The sequence below is a fragment of the Thrips palmi genome, unplaced genomic scaffold (assembly GCF_012932325.1).
Source record: "Thrips palmi isolate BJ-2018 unplaced genomic scaffold, TpBJ-2018v1 HiC_scaffold_7, whole genome shotgun sequence".
Classification (NCBI taxonomy): Eukaryota; Metazoa; Arthropoda; class Insecta; order Thysanoptera; family Thripidae; genus Thrips; species Thrips palmi.
The window spans coordinates 2,817,866-2,836,151 of NW_023144634.1; the positions used below are offsets into that span (position 1 = coordinate 2,817,866).

The 18,286-nt window shown below is 57.1% G+C and overlaps 1 protein-coding gene across 2 annotated transcripts in view; it reads right to left on the reverse strand.

Moving 5' to 3' along the window:
- LOC117652625 (E3 ubiquitin-protein ligase synoviolin) overlaps positions 1–18,286 on the reverse strand; it is a 45,653-nt gene that overhangs the window by 26,327 nt on the left and 1,040 nt on the right. The window contains exon 1 of one of the 2 annotated variants that reach the window (XM_034397683.1): positions 12,463–12,525. The exons of the other annotated variant lie outside the window; for it this stretch is intronic. The gene's annotated coding sequence lies outside the window, so the exon portion shown is untranslated. Of the gene's footprint in view, positions 1–12,462; positions 12,526–18,286 lie in introns of those variants that run through there. 2 annotated transcript variants of the gene reach the window in all.

The following is an 18,286-nucleotide window of genomic DNA, read 5'->3' on the forward strand; positions in this document are numbered from 1 at the left end:
CGCCCCAGCGACGCCCCGAGCGAGACTCGTCGTAAAACTTGGCCGTAATGTTGGCTGACGTATGGCGAGGGGATTCCATCCGATGCCATCCCACGGCCGCTTATAGAGTGAGAAGAAAGAAAGTAAAGTGACGCGAGAGAAATAAGTTCGGTCACGCAGGCGATTCTCTCATGTCCTTTTACTTTCTTGCCCCGCCGCTCCGCCGCCCGCCCCGCCGGCGCTGCTCTGCAGGACATCGAGATAAGCACAGCTTCCCTTCCGATTGAGTCATTCTCTTTTCCCTTTCGGCCAGCCCGGCCAGCCGTCGCGTTGATCCCTTGTCTCGGCCTACACGTGCACGGGACGGCCGTCGTCGCTGCGTTCGTGTTGCATTCCCTGTCCGACGGCGTCTCCCGTCTGTCTGCCTGCCTGTCTGTCTGTCTGTCTGTCCGTCCGTCGGCTCATCTGCCCCGGGCTGGACCGCGGCTGGACGCTCGCCGTGCCTCCCAGAGTTATGCATCCTTCAATGGCTGCACCGTGGCGGTCGGGCCCCCGGCAGTTCGGGTTGAAAGACCTAATTAATTTGGGCTAATTTTATTACGTGTCCACGGGCCCGCGGGCCGCCCGGTGTTCTGTGATCCCCCTCCACCGCGTCAGTCTCCACTCCGGGCCGAGCAGGGCCACGTCAATGACCACCGCCAGAGCTTGGACACGGTGTAATCAGCCCCAATAAATGCCGTACTCTCTCAAAAACGGAGCTTTGCTTCGAGCTCTCGCTCCCTCCCTCTCTCTCTCCTCTCTCTCGCATTTCGCGCAACGCCGATAAAGTAAACGACCCGCCGCGGTGGGCGGTGCACTCGCAAGTACAGCTGCGGCGGCCCCAGCAGCGCCGGCCTCGCGGTCCAATGCCAATGGCAACGACTATCGAAATGACTATCGAAATGACTATCGAAATGCCGCCCAGGTGCACCAACAATGGGCCAGCGCCGCTAGCGCCGCCAAAGCGGTGTGTCGCTACCTCCACCTCCACAACCACCACCTCGACGTCGTCGGCGTGCACCTCGAGTTCACGCTGACGCCAAGGCTGCTGCTGGATGAAATAGTCTACGCGATCTCAAAATTGTTGTTGTCTTCTTTTTCTTAGGCTTGTCCGGGCGGTCCAGGCGTCGCCGCCGCGGGGCAGGCGGACAAGACAGCCGCGGCGTGCAAGGTGTGCAGTGCGTTGCAGTGCCTTACAGTGCAGCGCACTCTCGTTTTCGTTCATGAATATGTAGGGACGCCGCGGCAGACGCGATCGGACGCCATCACTCAGGACGCGCGCTGATGTACACGCGGTAGTGCAGTTACTGCCAGCAGTCGCTCTGTCCCTCTCGCACCCGTGGGGCGTCTCGCAGTGGCGCGAGAGAGACAGAGCGACGTTACCGGCCCAGGGCCGCGCCCTGTCCTTGTTGCCTGCATTACTAGTAAACAAACGATAGGACGCTGGAAAGGCAATTGGCCGAAGTACCGGCAGTACAGGCCGGGCCCACACCGCCAACACCGCCCTCGGCGGCCTCACGCTGCGCCCTGGTCGCTTTTGCCCTGTTTTAATGTAACTTTATTGCCCGGGAAAACGCTGCCACGCAGCCACACCCAGGCTAGTTAGTGCTGGGCAAACCTCGGCCGGATCAAACGAGGAAGGTGAAGGAGAGGGGCGCGGCGTTCACTCGAATAAAATTAATTTATACTGATGAGAAATTTCTTCCACGTGAATATTTTTGACCGTGGACTCTTAGTGAGCGCGTATCCTGTCCGGGCCCGGCCACTTTTGGAGGTGACTGTACGGTCTGCAACGCCCCGCGCCGCCTTGGCCGAGGCCTTGGCTGCTGGCTGCCTTTGGCTCGGGGGCAATCGGGATGGGCGATCGCTCCTGGACAAGCAAGCCGTCAGGGTGGAGCCCTGGGTGGAGCCCCACCGAGACGCTCAAAGGGGTACAAATTATGGCATGTGGTGAGACAGTGTCTCAATCAGGTCTCCCCGCAGGCAACTGCCTCGGGAGGGACATGATTCGCTGGCGTCCGTCACCACCTCTTCCAACTCTCAAAAAACCAAAACGAAATTTGAACAACTTTTGCACATTATTTACTTTTAGAGCTGCGCTCGGTGTCAGAACATGCAGGCGAAGATCTCTGATTTTTTCAGTCATCCGGGTCATCGTGCGATTAATCCCGCGGTTCATAAAATTGACAGCAAAGTGTCCCGGAGGCGGCGCGACGCGGGTCTAGAATTTCCCGATGAAATCCAACACCACGCCCCGCGTATGCGTGGGTTCACCGCATCCCTGCGGCCCACCGCGCTGCAAAGGCTACGCCGTGACGAGCACTACCACGACTGTGACCAACACCCACAGCGCGTCACAGCTTGTGACGAGCCAGCCACGCCCGCCATTAGCACCTGGTCGGTGGCAGCGCAGCGTGCTTGGATCATGTTTATGAAGAAACTCCGGTGCGGTTGGCCGAGGCGTCCACAGCGACACCTTTCTACATTTCCATGAGACGAGCCGAGCCGGCCGACGGATTGGTCCAGCCGGGACGGGCGTGCCCGCGCGACGATTCAAATCTGGCAGTCTGATTCGGAAGAGAGGAAACGCACGGCACGCTGCCTGGGTGTTTCAACGAGATCCGCTGCGGAACTCACAAAATTCTTTTTGAAGCAGGGTTTTTAATTTTTCTTTTCAATGTGTGAAGCAGTACAGAGACATTCCAGAGGTCCAAACTTTGTCGAACCAAACCCCGTCCTCCACTCCGCCGCCACACTTGTTGCCCCGCCCGACGCACCCCACTCTGTCGCACACCCTAATTGCCCCGGGACGCTCCGCTGCCTGCATACGCTGCCTGCATCTCCCCCGAGGGCGTGCGAGAGAGACGGCGCCACGCCGCCGCACCACTCCGTCGTCCAGAGCCCCGCGACAAATCCCGACCCAAACGCACAACAGCGGCATGCAGGCCCAGGCGTCGCCAGGCGTCGCGGACCCGGCGGCGCCACGCGGAGAGGGAGGGGGAGGGGAGACGCCTCAGAGCACGCGTCTCTCTAAATTGTCCGCCGCGCGAGGGAGCGGAGGCATGTAGGCATTAGACTGCACCAGGCAAGGCACCAGGCTCCCCGCCGCGGAAGGGCAGTACTAGTCAGTACTAGTCAGTACTAGTACTAGTCAGTACTAGTACTAGTCAGTACTAGTATAGTCGAAAACGTACTAGTTTATTTGTACCCAGTACTAGTCAGTACTAGTATAGTCAGTACTAGGGTATAGTCATACAGTATAGTCGTACTAGTACTAGTCAGTACTAGTCTAGTGTACTGACGGTCATACAGTTGCAGTACTAGTATATGTCAGTACTTTGTACCAGTCAGTACTATACAGTCAGTGTAGTACAGTCAGTACTAGTACGCAGTCAGTACTAGTACCAGTAGGTCCAGTAACTAGTTGTCGAAGTAACCGTACCCGTACTAGTCAGTACTAGTACTAGTCAGTACTAGTACTAGTCAGTACTAGTACTAGTCAGTACTAGTACTAGTCAGTACTAGTACTAGTCGAGGAGGGCCTTGCCGTCCTTGCTGCACGAGGATGAGATGCACCCCTTCTTAGCTACGCCGCTGCCGGGGCGAGGCGACGACCGTGGCCTTGTTGGCGAGCAGGCCGAGCAGCGCGTCAGCCTTGGCCAGCGGCAAGCCCGCCGCGCACGCCTGCGTCCGGGCGGCCTACGTCAGAGTCCTTAAACTTGCCGGCGCGCGGTTCTCCTCTCTCTCTCTCTCTCTCTCTCTCTCTCTCTCTCTCTCTCTCTCTCTCTCTCTCTCTCTCTCTCTCTCTCTCTCTTGACGGGGCTCTCCTAATTAGGGGTAACCCTCTGCCACGCTCTGCCCCGCGGTTCGCTCTGCCCTGCATCGACGTGGAGAGCCTCCCCCTCCCCTCCCTCCCTACTCACAGTCAGCCAGGCGGCCCAAAGCTGCATTAAAAGGAGGCACCAATCGGGACGCGCCCCCGCCCCGCCCCGCCCCGCCCCGAGTATCACCCACATGATAATTCACGGCCGGGCCGGTGTCGCTCGACGCACGCCTCGCGCTGCCTTGCCGCACGTGGCGCTGGGCTCGGCCTGCACGCACGCCGCACGGCCGCGTGCAGTGTACAGGCACGTCCAAGAGCACGGACCAAAAACTCGCTCCACGGTTTTTTCAGGTTTTTGGACGATCGAGTGCACTGGAAGTATTTTTTGCCCTTGGCGGCTCTGGCCGGCGCCGGCGGCTCAGTGCAAGGCGCCAGGCCTGTTGGCGGTGTCCGGTACAGCCCGGTGCACAGTGGGCCAGAAGACCGGTGGAGGCGGCCAAAACTGTAGACGCGTTTTGAGCTCCAGAGTCGCTGAATGGGACTCGAACCCAACGTGTGACCCTACCAATGGATTGCTCTCCGAACGAGGAATCCATTGGTGGGGTCACACGTTCGGTTCGAGGCCTGTTTAGCGACTCTGGAGCTCAAAACACGTCTAGAGTTTTGGCCGCCTCCACCGGTCTTCTGGCCCACTGTGCGGTGCGGCCCGGTGCAGCCCGCATGTTATCGCATTTGCGGCACTGCTTGGCGACGAAGCGCATTCCGTGTCGGCTCAGAGGAAATTCGCCACCGCAGTTCCAACAGAAATTAGAGAACCTTCGTTCGCGACGTTGCTTTAGCCCTTCCCGCGGCAGTATTGTACCGACTGTACCGACTGCGCCACTCGGATTTGTTTCGAAAGCGGCAACAACAAGGAGCACACCGTCCTGACGTCCTGACGGCGACGCGGGAACGCGGGCCCCACAATATTTCATCCCCACTCATCCCGGAGCAGCGCGGCGCAGCGCGCACAGTCTCACCTCGCCATCGATTTATTACTCCTTTCATAAATAAGTGTTTAAGTGCGCGATTGGTCAAAACTCACAGCAGCCGTCCTATTAAGACGCGCCGAGCCGCCGAGGCTTGCGTGCCGCGAAGCAGCGAAGCGCGGCCATCCGTCAGAGGAGATTTTGGGAGAGAGAGAGAGAGAGAGAGAGAGAGAGAGAGAGAGAGAGAGAGAGAGGAAGCCCATTTAATTACCGTCGCCTCACTATAAAGTCGTAAGTCACAGCCTGTTGGGACAACAAATGCAACACGGCCGCTACTGCACCCAGGCGCATAAGGCAACCGTGTTTGGAACACAATTTCTGTAGAGTGGTGCTGCACTCTGTTACTCATACATTTCACCGCGGGGGCTGGACCTTCCAGTCGCTGTCTCTCTCGCACCCCTACGGGACGCGCCACGAGTGCGAGAGAGACAGAGCGACGTGCTGTTCGGAACGAGCTAGAGACCCTCCCGTCAGAGATGCGCAAGCCAGCGCTTGGTAGTCCCGTGTAGTCAAAGGCACCCTGAGTCAGGCTAGCGGGCGACCGCCGTATACCTGCTGTGCCGCACCAGATGCTGACCTGCGTAGCCTCGCGCGGGGCGAATTCGGGCTTCCCGCTCCGCATGGGACTCCCAATCGTCTGTGATTGGCTGAGAGGGCCCCCCCTTGCGCATCTCTGACGGGAGGGTCTCTAGAACGAGCCTGCTGCGCTCTGCGTAAGCCTGAGGAGCGAGCGCCCTCTGTCGGCTTGGTCGGCGTCGCCTCGCCCGCAGCCAGCCGCCACTCCGGCCAGGCCGTAGACTCGCCGGTCTTACAGTGCACTCTCCATCCCGTTGCGGACTCCTCCAGCCTCCAGCTCCAAGGCCCGTTAAAACAAACCTCCAAATCTCCGCGACAATCTTTCTTACGCGGCCACGCGACTGTCACCACACTGCCGCGGCGAGGCGAGGCGCGGCGAGACGCGCGCCTAGGTAGCCAGACGCCCCCACCCCCGCCCCAGCGGGCCGGCGATTTATCACTTCCTGATGGCCTACGCCAAGAAGGCCTACGCCACGGACGACGACGCGGACCACGCGGACTCGGAAGGGCTTTAGTATAGCGCAGCGCTATTTATGATCCGCAAACAACCAAAACATCCTCTGATGTATTTGATCACCTCGGCGACGACGCCCCCCGGGTGGAAGGATCTGTAGTGAAACTGCAGTTTAAACTGTAGTGCCAAAACTACAGTTCCTGAACTGCAGTTTTTGTTAAGAACAAAGTGCAGAATAAGTCCAGTTTCAGTTTGCTCATGGATCTGTAGTTTGCTGTGTATGTAAACTGCTTTCCAGATGAACTGCTATTTGTTGGCCAGGTATTAAGTACTATCTGTAGTTAAAAAGTGAAGTTAAAAGTTTCTCAATACTAATCTACTTAAAAAGTCCACTACTGAAGATCTGCCTACACTTATATCTGCAGCAGGATCTACAAAGGAAATAAAGTTTCTGCTCATACTTTTTTACACAATGACAAACTAGTTGAATGTTTACTACAATTTGTAGTAATTTTTCGCTTAAGGCATAGTTTAAGATGTCAAGCACTGCAACTTGATATGAAGAAACAAAAACAATTACATTGAGTGATTAAAATAATATAAGGATTGAAAAGGAAATATCTCTTAGAAGTTTCAGTTATTTCTTTTGAAGGTTTACGTTGAAATACTTGACGTTGGAGACTTTTAGAAGACATGACTAAACTTCCATATGAAAACCTATATGGCTGAATGTAACCAATTCTTAAAATACTATCTGGTTATCTGCTTGCTTATTTTATAATGTTCCATATTGGTCAGGTAGCATGTCACAAAGTATCGTGGAAATCAACAAGCCACAAAATTTAGCCAGCTTGTCGCCAAACAAGGTCTAGCTAAGTGGCATCAAATTCATTATGACTGGATGAAAAAATGTCAAACACAAATAAAACTAGAAAGCATTATGATGCAGTGCGTCTCAGAAGTTGAAAAGGTAACAACTCCAGTCGTTGAAAATTAAGACCTTGAAGGCTCTCTGAATTAAATCACTCCATGGTGTCTTGGTTTCTGAGGAAAATTTCATTATAATTACATTTTGGACAAGTGGATTTCACTCAAAGTACAGAGTGGCTTACAGTAAAACTGTAGTTTTCTAGTAGTTGAACTCTGGTTCCTGAGGAAAGCCGGCCTTTCCATGTGGTCGAGTAGCCAAGCCCCTATCCACAAGGAAGCTCAGTGGAGCAGTGGTCAAAGCCTCTGCTTCACAAGTCATGGGTCCGAGATTCAACTCCCGGCAACATCCAATCACAAAACACAATTAACTCAAAGTCAACCACCTAAGGGGTCAGAGGGAGGAAGAGTCCTCTCAAATCAGGGTTCAAAAATTAAAAATTTTGAATTTTGAACCAAAATTTCAAACTGCAGATTGTCTTCTCCTTTGAACTAACTCTGGCTGTGTAACTAAACTACAGTATAACTGTACTTTGAACTATAGTTAACTGATCTGAAGACTAGGACAACCTGGGTCAAAAACTATAGTTGTCCGAAATAACTGGTACTTTTTTTGCAGTTTAATTGTAGTTTACTACAATTAAACTGTAGTTGAACTACACTTTACCTGCAATTAAACGATACATTACAGTAATTTAAAGTATGAAAAAAACTATTTAAAAATTGAGTTGAACATTACAAAAAATCTATATTTTTCCAATGTAGTGTAAACTGCAGATCCTTCCACCCGGGCCGAAGCGCGTCACGCGCGTCGCCGCCTGCTTCGGGCAGCTTCGGGCAGCTTCGGGCAGCTTCGGGCAGCTTCGGCACGCAGGTGACGAGGGGGAAGCGAGCCTACGAGTTACGACGGCCCGCAACACGCCTGCCTGCCTCGTTCGAGGTATCATCGTTCGAGGTATCGTTCGAGATATCGTTCGAGGTGTTGCCGCCACTAAAATGGCTCGGATCGCGCCTCACCACGCACTAAATCCCCGGCATGCTAATCTGTCACGGGCAGAATAAAAGGCAAGCGACGCGATATAAATAATCCAGGGCGAGTTTCACCGGCAAAGTCGTTCCGAGCCGGACAATTTCGGAGCAAGAGCATCGACTGAAATTGTCTTGTTTTCTTTCGGGGTGTAAGTAAGAGAACCCTTTTATCTTCAAGAAAATAATTTATAATATTTCAAGTTGATTTTCTTAAAAATAAGAGTGTTAGGGAGAGGATCACCGCGAGTCCGGTTTGACGATTTGACAAGCATGTGAACTGGACGCGGTCGGGACGGGTCAAGAAGCCCTTCGCCCATATCCCTGCTCACCTGCCGAAGCCTTCCGAGTGGCCATGCTGGCCGTGGAGGCCATGGTGGCCATGGATGGAGGCCGTGGCGGCCAGTGTCCGTGGTAAGGTGCCCATTGGAAGTCCCTGCCCTCGCCCAATGCCAATCAGTGGCCCGGTCAAGGCCCCGTGATTTACCGCGCTGGTCAGGGATCTTCATTTGTCCCGTATTCATGAGGTCCTTTCCCCACAGGGCCGCAGGGCCCGAAGGCCCAAAGGACCGGGGCGGGCACCACGCCGCCCGCCTAGCGCCAGGACGCCGCCAGGACGCCGCCAGGACGCCGCCGGGACACTGCCGGCCGGGGGGACACTCCGACGGTGTCAACGGCTGGGATGACTGGACCATTGAAGCACCTTGTCCATCTGGAGGCTCGTCCTGGTCGCCTGGGCGCCTGCGTCTGCCTGGCGGCTGGCCTCCTTTAGGCGGGTGGGGCGCAGCCTGCGCGCCTCGCGGGGCCGGTCGCGTCTCTGGTACGCCGTGTCCGCCGCACACATTACCATGCCGAGCCACTCGGGGCGAAAGCAAGGTCCGCTCAAGTCGCGAGGGCCCATTGTATCAGCGGGCGCGTCCACACCTCCGCCGTCGAGGCTGTCCAGTCCATTCTGGAGGCCAGCCTGGAGTCCGTGGAGGCCAGCCTGGAGGTCATCTGGAGCCAGCCTGGAGCCACCTGGAGCCAGCTGGAGCCAGCCGGAGGCCAGCCTGGAGGCCAGCCTGGAGTCCATTCTGGAGGCCAGCCTGGAGTCCATCTGGAGACCATCCTGGAGGCCAGCCTGGAGGCCAGCCTGGAGACCAGCCTGGAGGCCAGCCTGGAGACCATCCTGGAGGCCAGCCTGGAGACCATCCTGGAGGCCAGCCTGGAGGCCAGCCTGGAGTCCAGCCTGGAGTCCAGCCTGGAGGCCAGCCTGGAGTCCAGCCTGGAGCCAGCCTGAGCCAGCCTGGAGGCCAGCCTGGAGTCCAGCCTGGAGTCCAGCCTGGAGTTCAGCCGGCCCTTACCACACGTCGTTCGAATCCGGCACAGTTTAAGAAAAACAAAGGAACACCGTCCGTCCGAAAGGCACTAGACCCTCACAATGTGCAAAATTGTTGTCTTGGGATGAAACCAAACGATGGAAAAATGAACGCAGTGAGCCGTGTGCGTGGTGCTCCGGCTGGAGAGGCAGTAAAAGAGGCGCGCGGAGAGTGAAACAGACTCAAAGCGGTCCGACGGCGACGTCGCGACAGCCTCGCGAGCCTCAAGTTGCGGCGGGTCGTCTCTGCAGAGCGCGGCAGAGCTGGGGTCACTGTCACTGGTCAGCCCGTCGCTGCGGCGCTGCGTCCACTCCACTGCACCGAGTCAGTCACTGCACTTGAGCCAACGAGCCGCAAAGGCACCGTCTAATAACGCCTAGCCGCCACGGCCTCTCTCTCTCTCTCTCTCTCTCTCTCTCTCTCTCTCTCTCTCTCTCTCTCTCTCTCTCTCTCTCCTGACCTGACCCGCCCCAAGCAAGATGGGACACTGCTCGGCGTGCTGCTCCAGTTCAGTGTCCTCGCCTCGCTCGCGCCTCGCTGCCGCCGCCCCCGCCGCCACACCGTGTCTGCTCAAATGCTGCAGTGTAAATTTAGAATTGGCATAGTCGTGCCGTCTTGTCCCATCAGCAGACACATCAGCCAGCGGCGTGTCGCGCGGCAGGGCGTGGCGGGGCGCGGTGCAGGTGCGGGTGGCACCACGACGCACGCGCCACGCCCGAGGGGGGGAGGGGCACACACGCACACACCTGCACGCACTGCCGCCCGACACGTCGGCCACACTAAGGCGGCGTAATCCAACCGCACAATACAGTGGAGGCAGTTTACGGCGCCAAGGTGCGCAGATTTCGAGCCGCGGCTGAACAGTCGTCGCTCTGTCTCTCTCGCACTCGTGGGGCGCACCGCGGGTGTGTGAGCGAGACGGAGCGGCGAAACGCCCTCATGCAGGATCGCTCTGCATGGTGGTTGGCAGTGGCCGCGTGTCGGAGCCGATTCGGCGGCTTGCTCGCTTGTACGTCGCCCCGTCTCTCTCGCACCCCCGCGGGACGCCCCGCGAGCGCGAGAGAGACAGAGAGGCAGGCCTGCCCGCGCCCGCGCCGCCCACTCGCTGACAGGTGTTTGCTTTGGTAAGTGTCCGATCATTAGTCGCGGGACACAGCGGCACGGCGTATACCACACAGCGCGGCGCGTCAAAGGCGGCACGGCGGTCGCTGTTGCACTCGCGGGGCTGCCTCCGGAACAGCTTTGCTCTCACCCCACCGTGTGGCGGCAGCCAGCTCTCTCTCTCTCTCTCTCTCTCTCTCTCTCTCTCTCTCTCTCTCTCTCTCTCTCTCTCTCTCTCTCTCTCTCTCTCACTCTCTCTCTCTCTCTCTTCTCGCACGCGGCCCGATCGGCGCACCGCCCCGCTCACACGCACTCACACGTGTTGCGGCGCGTGTTTGCCCAGCGCGGCATTTGTTTAGGACGGACCGCCCTCGAGCATCGCTCTGTCTCTCTCGCGGCCCTGCGCCACGCCCCGTGAGAGCGAGAGAGACAGAGCGAGACAAGGCTCCGTTCGGAAGCAGCCGGCCTGAGTGGAGAGTATTTATTTCCCGGTTCCTCAGTTTCACGCGTTTCACGGCCCCGTGGAAAGGAGGCGACGCTCGCCAAAGTCGCACGTGCTTCGTCCCCCTTTCTGGCTAAAAGGGCTAAAGAAATATTTTCTGAAAACAATCTGGAAATTCTTTTCCGCGCCCCGGTCCTCGGACTCAGACCCGTCGTTCACAATTTAAGTCACAGCGAACCGCATCTATTCTCGACCTGTTACTCCAGTTAAGTGTCGGCCGGGAGTTCAACTCGCGGGCACGTGTGCTCGTGCGTGATAGACGATCGGGCCGAATCAGGTTCGATTGACATTTATTTCTTGATTAATTTAAGAGCCTTCTGACCGATTCCGACTTGGTATCGCGGCGGCCTCACTGCAGCCAATGTGCAACCACTCAGAGCAAACTTTAAAATATTTAAATTTGCAATGTTTCCAGGACCTACTGTCTATTTTTATGAGCCACTTGATGCTGGAGACCGAAAATTCACGCTGAAAAATTGTGTTGAAACGTCAACGGGTCGTTAAACGCGCCTTGGCGCCTCACGGCCGGGCTGTACACTGTACAATGGCCAACGACCCGCTGTCAGCTGAGCCAGGGCGAAGACGCCAGGACGAGTACAGTGGTCTTGGCGACGGGGGCGGCGTCAGAAACGACACCCCATTTGTTTGACGCCAAACGCGCCTCGCGGTTCGCGCGCAGCCCTTACGCAAAAACACCCTCGGCAAGGTCCTGACGTCACCGCGCCGAAGGGCTCCCCGCTCTGGGACGCTGTGGCTACGCCAGTGGCTACGCCAGTGGCTACGCCAGTGGCTACGCCAGTGGCTACGCCAGTGGCTACGCCAGTGGCTACGCCAGTGGCTACGCCAGTGGCTGCCGGGCATACATGATTCAGAATGAGTTCCGTCCGAGCGACATGAGCGGCAAGGCGGACCGACAGGACAGTCACCCATATTCCTTTTTTCCGCAGCGGTCAGCCGGTCCTGCTCGTTTTGCAGGATTTCGCGGAAGACGGACGACAGTGCTGCCTTCGAACGCGGCTCGTCCTCCGGCAGCACCGCGCAGCACGCCCCACGACGCCCCGGGAGTGCGACAGAGACAGAGCGACGAAAGCGCGGAGGCAGCCGACAGACACACGGTTCGGCCGCGGGCATTCCTCAACGTGGGCGGCGAGCCACTAGGGAGAGAGAGAGAACGCTTCGAATGGCACCCGATCCAGCGGACGCCGACTGGCAGAACTACTTTGAAATGCGTTAGCCCCTGCGGTGCGTAGGTTCGAATCACCCTGCACGCGCACTGCATGAGGCTGCCGCCGCCACCGGCTCAAACGTTTTCACGCTCCGTGGATAAGAGGGACAGGCCTATGGGTCCTCTTTTTGTCGTAAAACGATACCCCGGCTAGTTGAAGAAGGTGCAAAGTTTGTGGTGCTTGTTGCGACAACAACTCGGATCCAATGACCTAGTTCGTTCCTCTTCCAGTGTGCGCCCAGCAGGTTAGTCGGCCGTCTTGGGATCGCGCCTCGGAGGCTCCAAGCGCCGCTCTGCCCGCCCCGCCAGCTTCAATGGCTCTGGGCCAATCATGTTATCCCCGTGTCTGATTGCGATACGAATCTCCACTTCACTTGAAACTCAAAGAGCACTACATCAATGATAATCTTCCGATAATCCCTACCTTCCCTGCTCGCTGCTTCTCCCTTCGATGACAATTGGAGGACTTACTGTCGCGGCACGACGGCCAGGCACGCTGAGGCCCATAGGAGGCACGCCCGCCCGGCGCCTTCTAGAGAGGTTACGGTGTGACGGTCAAATGCGGCCGTGATCAAGACCAAGGACGGAGCAGTCACTGTTGCCAACTCAACGATAAGCGTTTCCAACCTCACTTTCTAAACCGTTTGTCTGTGACCGTTGGTTTCTCTTGGCCCTCTTTCAAGCTGTCGCAAAACAAGTTTTCAATTTTCCGCGTTAAAAATTCGAAATCTTGTTTGTTGAAAGTTTTTCCTTCTGGCTTGCCAACACTGGAAAACAGACCAGGAAGGGGCAAAGCTAATGACCCCAGACAGACTGCAGCGAGGGCATTGCCGAACGCGGTGGCCCTTTAATTACGTGATCGCTCGCTGCATGCCGCTACACAGGCCGGCCAACCCTTCGGGCCTTTTCGGTCGACGGCTGCCAAATTTGCCTCGCCCAGTGCAGCCACGCTGCAGCACTCGCTTCAATTAGCTTAATGGGTGGGCCGGCTAAATTGCGTATGTAACAACTAACTAACGCTCTATCCCGTCCATTTGTTTCAAATTTTTAAAATAAAAAGTGTTCTTTTTTTATTTTCTGTGTGGGCGGAGGTCTCGAAGGGCGCCTGGGCGGCCGGGCACGAGTGCACCGTCTTGGCGCACTGTTTGCCAACGAGTCCCTAAATCAAGCCGGGCCCTTCGCTTTCACTTTCGGTTTACTCGACAAATTGCGACACGAGCGGACCAATTACGCTAATTGATTGGTGTCGGCTCGTTGTAATTTCATTAAAGAATAAAAGGAAGAGTGTCGGGGTGGCGATCGTTTATTAAGTCGGGGGCAGGCCGGCAGGCCAAGGCGCAGGTCAGAGGACGATAACTTGCTCCACGCTTCCAGCGGCGGAACGTGGCAAAACAGAGAGCCTTCTTACCAACCCCGGAAACGAAAATTGTAGAAGTTGCCTTAAACTGTCCCCTTCGCAGAGTACGCAGCGCGATTTTGTAGCCCAGCCTCAATGAAATGCGGTTCTCTTGCAGGGCGCTAGATGATTCATGCATCTCTAAATCTTGTCGTTTATAACGAGGCTTGATGATGCGAGACGGCATTTCGACAGGGAGTGTCCACGCTGACGGAGCCCAGCCCCGCTAATAGGCCCTGGACCATCCTACAGGCGACGCGAGGTTCCATTCATTCCGTTCCGCAGCCCACATTCGGGAGGACTTGCTTCCAGAAATGCTTATCAACGGACAGGGGAAATATTTCCGACGTGAAGCGCGCCCACGCGACAGCTTTCGCACCGGTTTTAATTACCTGGCTGCTCGCATGCGAATGGGAGCGGCCAACACGCACCAACACGTTCCTCTTATCTCTGTCTCTCTCCCACTCGAAGAGCGAGCGGGGCAGCGGCTGGCGCGCGCCGCCAGGGGGCAGCACTAGCGCCGTCAAATGGGACATCGCGCGGGCATTTGCCGGGCGTCGGCCAGAGCATCATGTCCTCGACTTCCGCCGTCCGGAGACTCACACCTACGCACTCCTTCTACACACACCAACGCAACCCCGGGCAGCGGCAGCATTTCCCACCACAGGTGAAAGAAAGGCCGTAAAACAGCAGTCGGCTAGGGACGACCGTCCCTCACCTTGGTGATTTGATAACAAGGCAGCGTGGCCTACAGCCCCGGGCTAGAAGGGAGGTCAGTAGTCTCAGTACTAACGGGCCAAAAACACACATCATCTCGCTCTCTCTTCACTTTTTTTCCCTCGTCTGGGACTATAATTCTGATGAATCATCCATGAGTTACTTCCAGTAGCCGCACTACGTTTGGTGCACCACGCCGTATATATCTCTCCCGCGTGCTTCGTATCGCTGGCCTTGCCTGTGGGAAACTAGGGGCAGGGTGAAGCAGAGCCCCGTATGGACACGGAATTGAGTTAGGTTGTTGGTGGGACAAGTTTACGGTCAGCGTTTAGGCTGCCGCTTTCAAACGCCGCGCGGCCACCGCCTCTCCGGGAGAGTCTCTGGAGAGTCTCTCCAGGCCACGGTGCCACCCGCATTCTTCCAGGTGGAAAGGAGAGCCGTGCGCGGTGTCAAACAGTGTCGAACACGGACGAGGACATGACCCCCCTTGTCGCCCTCGTCGCGCCGGCCGCGCCATGACAAGTGTAGCGTGTCGTGAGATGCGACAGTGCTGTCAACATCGTGCGTGCCGCTCCGCCACGTCTAGTCAAATGAAGAGAAAGGAGGCTGGGAAATCTGTGGTAGCTCCGGCCGTCAGATCTAAGCCGAGAACTTGTTGCAGAAGAACCAAGTTTGTTGAAGGTGCAAAGACTGCTCCGGGAGGTGCGTTCAACAGAGGCCCGCCTGTCAGCCTGCCGGCCGGCCGGGCTGTTTCCCGACAGTGGCTCGTCTCTCTCGCGCTCGCCGTGGATTGACATGCCCCGGGCCCTTCCGTGGCCTTGACGGCCTAGACGGCCTTGACGGCTGCACGGCCCCCGCAATGCAGTCCAAACCAATCAGAGCCAACAAGCGCACCTTTATTTAGGACGAGCCGGCAATTAGAACGCCCCATCGAACAGCAGGGCTGTTTTGTCCTTGCTGCAATGCAGCCAACCCAGAAGAAAAACTGCATATTTGCTGCACGTTTGTCAGTTTTGATTCTTCGGTAAAGTTCATGTGACGAAATTTCTGGTTACAGCCACTTTTCTTTCCCGGGCAACTCGTTCTCACGCGTCAAGTTTGGTATCTGAGAATTGTAAATAGGTACACGACTTGCTGAGTCAGGTTGGGGCTTCGGGCTTTTTCCGTGCCGGCGAAGGCGAGCCCTGCCGCTAAGTGAGGTCGCCCTGTTCGGAGACACCAAAGCGCGCGAAATGAGTGAGCCCGTTGTGCGCTGGTTAGGTTAGGTTGCCCCGCGCGGCGCGCTCATTGGCTGGCTGGCTGCGCGCTACACTGCAAACACGTTTGCCTCGGCGAAAGTGAATCGACAGCAGCTTCCCCGCCGACTCATCTCGCTTATCGCGATCGTTGCGCGACTTCGCGACACCGCGAAGGACTTATCTAGCGCGGGCCGGGTTACACCGAAGTGGCCGAACTCACGAAGGCGGTCGGGTAATCATTCGTCCTGCATTGCCCTCCGGATCGTGATTCCCTCAGTCAGAAACGGCCCAACTGCACCGCAAATTGCGCACGCGCTCGGCCGACGTCCCGTTTAGCCCGTGAGCGCGGCGTCGTCATGGCGCGTCAAAGTGTAGCCCACTTCCCGCCCACTCGCCGGCCGGGCCGGATTTCTCGGAAAATGGGGGAGGCTGAGCCCATGGCGAGCCAATAAGATGTCAAATGAAAGAGAAATTCGACTGGAGTCGAAGTTACGGCCAGGAGAGGAAGAGGGAGACGGACTCGGTCGCGCTGCTCCCTCGGGACCCCCTGTCGCGGTTTGACTTTCCCTGCAGCCAAAACCCGGATAGGTTGCATGTCGGTGTCGCGAGTGCATTGTCTGTCATCCGCCGAGCACCCACCGACTCGTTCACTGCGAAACGAAGGCAGACATTGACCTGTCGTCCATGGTTGGGCCAGCCTGTGGCCAGCCTCCCAAACGCACGCACGCACTCGACTCAAATTGACGTGGACTACATCTGTAATGCGGCATCATAATATTTGAAGAAGTCTTGCGTGGCGCTCTTGAAACCGGTTGCTTGTTTTCGTGGTTTGTCGTTTATGACGTGCCCTAAATTGGACTGCAACAAGCTTCGACACTTAATATCCGCCCGGAATGCCTTTCGCAAGCCGGCCCCGCCGTGTCCCATTCAAAAACTGTCACGTGTCACGAGCGCCCCTCGACGCGTGCTGTTGGTCTCGGCTTCGTGCCGAAAACCTCGACCTGCTCTCAATGTTTCTGTGGAGGTGGGGGCAGCCACAAGCGTTGAAGCTTAATACTGTGTAAAGCCGACAAATTTTAGCAGATGACAAAATCAACAAAAATTTGAAATTTGATATGCACCTGTTTCAAAGCGCTTGATAAGGAAGGATAATAGAGGGCGCCTTCGGCTTCGCCCTCGTGTCGGAGCGACACTCCTTTCCTCTCTCGCACACTGGCTCGGCACCCTTCCCACTGGGCTAAGCGGGCCGCGGCTTCGACAAAACGATTGATTTAGATAGAGCCTGACCTGTCATTATATAATTACTGTCGATTGCCCTGACGTCATCGACCCAATGAATAAGGCGGAATGATATGAGAAGTAACGAGGTCGGAGGCGCTCAGAGCTTTCCCCGGCGCTTCAACGAGAGTAGCAACAAGGAGTTTGTTTGCATTGAGGCTTCCCGGCGGCGCCGGCTTGCCTGGGCTTGCCCATTCATCGCCTACATGTAGAGCAATTACCGAGCCCTTCCGTTCAGGAGCAATCAGTGCAATCACGGTCAAAAAACAAAGGGCGCTTTCTTCCCGGCACGTGTGGGTGAACTTATCTCAGTGTAAAACGGCCCGCTGCTAGGGAACGCTTTGCAATCGGTTCGCGACGCGCGTAGACAGACGTCGGCCCGTACGCCAAGCATGTCGTCAGCGGCTGCGACCGCCTGCCGGCGCGGGAAAAATTATCTCCGATTCAAATCGGAGCAGTTGGTGGCCGGCGTCGCACGAGTCGCAAGACCTCCACCCGGCCGTCATCCGACACACCTCCGCCCTCTCTCTCGCACCCCCGCGGCCCACGGGGCCTTGCACGGGGCGGTCCATGAGTGCGAGAGAGACAGGGCGGCTGCTCCACTGTTTGGCCAGGCCGCTGACCTCCAAGTGGCCGGGCATGGCTCCACCCTTTCCGTGTCTCTCTTCGGCCGGCTTGCCGTTTCGCCGGGATGAAGCGAATAAACTTTCGGCGGGCCGACGACGCTAAGCGCGCTAAGCTGTGTGTCCTCACTGCGTGTGTGTGTGTGTGTGTGTGTGTGTGTGGTGTGATGCTGAATAGAGACACGTGAGCCGGGTGAACTGTTTGTGGCGAATGTTTGTGTGCAGTCAATACATCCGGGCCGGCCCGCCTCGCCCCGCCCTGCCCTGTGCACCCCCAGCCAGCAGCCCCCATCGACATTGTAAAAGCTAAGGTTCCTGCCTTGTGGCTCAATCAATGCGCGTGCTCTCCGCACCGCGCAAACTTTTCTCCAAAAGATCGTTTGGCTCGAATTGGCCGAGAGCGCGCTGGTACACTTCGAAGTTTGCTAAGCTAGAAAGCTAAATGGAATTCGCAGTGGCCGCGACACACCCCGCGATGTCGCGTCAGCACTTCGTCTGTCTGTCCGTCGACGAGGACCTGCTAGCCCCGATGTGGCGTCCGAGGCCGACGCCGTGGCGATGCACCGTGAAGCTGCGGCCTTTTGGATTACTCCTCGTCGGGGTCCCCTGGAGTCACCGGGGGCCTCCCAGAGAAAGTGTTCGGATTATTGAGCACTGATCCGCTCCGTCTCCGCGCACATCATTCACCGGAAGGCAGTCTGAGTCCAACCCCCCGGGGCGCGCACCCCGCCCCGCCCCGCCCCGCCCCGCTACCCCAAGCTTGTCCGCGCTGGATGCAAGGTGGGCAACACGTCTACAGCTGCTGGACCGAGCTGATCTCATTATAAAGCGGGCTCCCTCCCTTCACGGTTCCAACGTTTACCGACGCCCCCTCCCCCCACCAAAACTTTTCCCCCGAAAATAAAAAAAATTGTATCACATTTGGCAGCGTAGCAGCCGGCCCGCCGTCACCGAGCAGCAGCCCCCCTGCGGAGACACAGCGGTCCCACACGCGAC